A 5104-nucleotide genomic window follows, 5' to 3' on the forward strand; every position below is an offset into this window, starting at 1 on the left:
CACAGTAGTTGACCTCTCCTTACTTCTCTGGGGCTTGAAAACCCTCGGTGCAGTAATGGCTCTCAGCCTGCGAGATAATGTCATCTGACACGCGCTGATTTGGGAGAGGTAATTGCACCCCGCACTGTTGTAATTTCTCATTCATGCATGTTTGAATGGTGACTTATGCCACTACTAATTGCCCGGGCCCACTGACTGCGACCCTGCCTCGTAATAATCTACCTAATGGGCACTTTCTCTATTTCTCACTAGGAATATTGAATTAAAGCTTTAAGTTTTATACACTGTGTTTATTATTTGTTCTCTGAGCAGAATGAAGTCATTCTTGCCTCAGTTCTTTCATGATAGCGTAGCCTCAATATTCTTCAGTATATTGAGGCTTTCAGTATGACTGATGCCAGCGATTGTGACATCATTGTCTACTTGGGCCTCTTAATGCAGCAGGCGTTAATGTTATCTATCCATTGTGTGATACATTGTCCTGCTCTTCTGTCTTTGTTTAAACAGGTGGATACAGCCTCATAGTGTTTGTTGTAACCTTTGTTAGATCACAGAGGTGGTGTCTGAGGTGATCTAAATTGACAAATTGTATATACCTCAGTCTGTTATCTGTTCACTCTGTGAGTAATTTCACAGTGATTTGAATGTGGATCAATTCTTACACATCATCCCATTACAGCATTGTGTAATACATCAGCAAAGAATCCCAGCAACAAGCACATACAAATACAAAGAGCCAGATTATTCTTTTTAATCTGCTACATACTACATAGTGTTCAGCAGGGACAAACCTCATATATGGCCATTAATGACTGTTAAATGTTGTTGACCTTTTCTGGTATACTAAATATGTTTTCTGTCACTGCACTGCTGCAGGTTTGTAAGGTAAAGAGAGGAAGTCTTTAAAGTAAACCAGTAAAGACAAGGCACTATGGCTCTGTGGGAGGGCTACACCATGGGAAATTAAGACCCAAATATACTGTGGTGAAAGTGACTCCTGCCCACCTGTGCCTTGTAAAGACTTTCCAGGCTGCAGTTAAATGGCTGTAGTTAAAAGCAGCAGCTTTAGGTTTAACTATGAAACATCAAAATGCTTAATTCTAATTCACTTGTGCATTAAATATTCAATACATTTCAATATGGTATGATATGAATAAAACAGGACATGCTACTATTAATATAATTTTGTATGTGTAAATTTCAATGAGAAATAAATGTTGTTGAGTTGTGAATTAGGGGTAGTTAATATACATTAAATGTGGTGTACACTGAAGTGCTTTGTCAAGATTACACCTTCACTGTCCATGATCATGAATGCATACAGCTGCAAATACAAACCCACTCAGCTCCACCTAAGGCCTGTGCCATGGAAATGGCAGGGGAATTTAAAGCATGTAGTAGATTGTGTAAAGGGATTTAATACTTAGAGCACGGCTCCCTGTTTTACTTTATGCAGACCAAGTTAATCTGTAGGTGAAAAGGTATATTGCTTCTCAAGGGAAAAGTTGATATTTAAGGAGATTCATTTTTCCTTTCACTATAATTAATAAAAACTATAAGGTTCACCAGATCGCAGAGTGTGGACATCAGCAGTCTTATCACAGAGTTGTACCATGGTAATCATTTGAGGTATTCCCACTTTCTGCTCCTCTTTTACATTTCTTGGAACACATAAGATAGCTACCCTGAGGCGAGGGCTGATTTCACTGGATAGTAACACCTTTTATTACATCTACCTACAGCAGTTTTTACTGTGCCTCACACCTAGGGGAACTTAAAGCTGTGTACTTCCCAAACAATTTGAAGCAGTGACCCCTCCAAAGCCTATTACACTTCTGGTGAAAGCTGACCTACCAGTCTGAGAACATCGCCACTGACTAAGCGTTTAAGTAAGTGCTACGGCCCTCTGCACCCTCTTGTTTGGATCAAGCCAAGCACAGTGGCCAAGAAAAGTTCCTGACTTCACACAAGGAAGGATGTGACTGTTGATGCATGCCAGATGAGGAGACACTAGGTGGAATTGCAAAGCAGCCACAGCCATTTGTGAAGTAGAAAAATATATGTGGTGTTGTTGCGCATAGCAGCAGAGGTGAAACTCTGATGGTTTCAGGTGTGTGTGTGTGTATATATATATATATATATATATATATATAGACATATACAGACATACATATATAATGCATATACAATATAGAAGCATAAGTATATAATGCTGCACTTCTGCATAACATAAAAGTAGGTAGCCATTATACACAACACTGGAATCTTAAAGGACGACCTTTAAGAAAAAATTGCTGATTAAATATACTGCAGTAACTTTTAAAGGTCATGGCCATTTAAGTGCTCAAAAACACAAGCACAAAGTCAGACAATTTAAAGAAAAAATATTTCCAACCATTTGAGAATGTCCCCCCCCTTTTTTTCCTTGGACTCAGTTAATGGTTGCTGAGCTCCAACACTGCCTGATTTGGATTGGAGGAAATCACGTAAAGCTCTATCCAAGGCCCAGAAACAACCTTACATTACAAGCACTTTTTTCCCCTTTGAATGAGTGCGGTCTGGTACTGCACTTTGTGTTGCCTAGACTTGAGCCTCGGCATGAAGTGCTACAGACACAGAGTGTGACATTCAGGTATTGTTTCCGTGTTCTCAGACATTACATCATTCACTCCTAACATCAATCGTACGCGCACTGCCCGTGAACAGGGTACAAAGATGAAAATAAATGTAGGACTGAAGCCCACACAGAGCGGCCTTGTCAAAATAAATTAAAGTGGTGCTCTCTTCTCAGGTTTCATTCTCAACTGTCATCACTGTACCAAAGAAAGATATGACAATTTATTTCAACCCAAGATGCATAAAAAAGTCAAACTGCATTATATCAGACTTTTGTAGTGTGAATATGCAGTATATCACATGTGTGCATTACTGCTGTTGCAATGGTTGTTATTGAGGCCAGCCTACTGGAACACAGCACCAGTCAGTGATGGGCTTTTACTGCTAATGCGTCCTGACTGAAACAATATGTCACCTTTGGCACATAGCAGCATTATGTAAAACACTTCCAAACCACAGTGTATCTGCTAATCAAGCTGTGCATCTCTATGTGTCTCGAAAACTAAGAGGCACAATCCAGGAGGAGCACTGCTGTAATAACTTCAAAGCAGATGAGAGGATGGATCAGAAATAATGCAGCCAATTGAACTCAGAATGCATAATTAACATTCTGTTCACAATTCGTGTTTTATCTCAGGACCAATTTTTAAGGCCAGATAATGATCTCACACGCAAACAGACGAAGGGGAAATTAGGTTTTAGATGTTCTTAGAGTTCTTGCTCTTGGTTTAACTCAGCATTACACCTTCAAACATGTTTGCATTTTGCTCATTTTCAGCCATGATCTTTTCAACCACTGCTCTTTTGTTAAACACTGCATTGTTTAAAAGGGCACTGGTGACATTTCCCTTCTGTGCCCAGTCATAAAATAAACATGTCCCCTACCCATTGCTGCCATCGATGCCTGGGTGGGATAATATATAGGTAGCTGTCAGTGACACCTAGGGGTGAAAAGTTGTGCATTGCATGTTCTCAACTGAATTCTGAAGACCCAGACAGCCTAACTATGGATGTATGATGGTCTCCCTTGTCTGGTTAGGCAGGTTAATTTTGTAGTTTCATCTTCAGTAACTTAGGCCAGCCAGTCACTTACCTGACAGAGTAGAAATTTCATGAGTTCCAGAGCAGGCTAATATTTGCTTTTGTTTATCATACACGGCCTGAGTCCATTGACAGGTAGATCTATTGGCTACAAGTGTCAAGGATTAGTCAAACACTCACAGGTTTCCACTAGAACAAGAATATACAGAGTTATCAGTTTACTTGTGCAAACTGTTGTAATCCACTGAGGTAGCTCTACAATGATTCATATCTTTGTGAATAAACAAAAGCTGTTTTTGTTGACACAGTGCTAGAGCAGTATTGGTTCAACTTCATGGTGATTTTTGAGGCTCTCCTCAGTGATAGTGTTGTATTACATTGCATAATGGTGTTTTGTCCACCACTGTATACATGAGAAATACAAATATTAGAAAGATCGTTCCATATAAAACACAACACCACTACTAGAGCTTTAAAATGTACACCAGAGATGAATGTATGCTTCTCTGACATGGTGTCACGGAAAACAGCATGTTTAGCCTGATGATATCTGGGTTTGACAACCCACCATCATGTTGAGTACATACCCTGACGTGTTGATGTAAACAAATTCATTTAGGAATATATCAGTAAGACCAAGAGAAATACAACAACCAAAACATGTTTCAGTGTACAGATCTTCTCTCTTCATAGTTATCTTTAAAACACATCTGAAGGCTCATCTCTTTAATTGTCATCAAGAAGACATTTTAATTGATTCATTTATTTAAATCATTTACTTAAATAGGCAGTCTCAAGATTCTGTTTTCAAGAGAGACCTGTGCACCAAAAATATACACATAAAACTCATGCATAGACAGACACATTGATAAGTCACAGACACCATAAAACACTTTGCTTTTTTGTTTTCATTTTGTTGTTTTTAAGCATGCTCTACAAATAAACTGATGTGACTACATGTGGACGGCTGACTTGTTTTCAGACAGTCTTGAAAAGCTGTGAACATATCCTCTAAATAATCGAATTATTTCCAGTTATTTCCAGATGTTACTGACAAAAAACTAATATGTGAGTAACTGAATTGCCACAAACAAAATAAACTGTGCCTTGCGGTTTTTAGGCTCCTTAAAAGTCTGGGACAGCTGCTCACTTTGTCCATTTGGCCTTGCAGTGAGTGAAACAGAGACATGCAACCATGTGCATTCACAGTTTGGTGTCGCCAGTTAACTTAACCTGCATACCTCTGGACTATGGGAGGAAGGAGAACATGCAAACTCCATACAGAAAGACCCAAAACCTCCATGTTGCGAGGCGACAGAGCTAACTCCCACACCACAGGGAATTTTATTTAAATGAGAATTTAATTTAACAGTTGAAAAAAACAAACTGTGCCTTTAAGAAACAGCGTCATCCTCCCCGTTGCACCCTCTTCTGTGACGTTTCATCA

This window comes from Lates calcarifer, linkage group LG6 (genome assembly GCF_001640805.2).
Source record: "Lates calcarifer isolate ASB-BC8 linkage group LG6, TLL_Latcal_v3, whole genome shotgun sequence".
In the NCBI taxonomy this organism is placed as follows: Eukaryota; Metazoa; Chordata; class Actinopteri; family Centropomidae; genus Lates; species Lates calcarifer.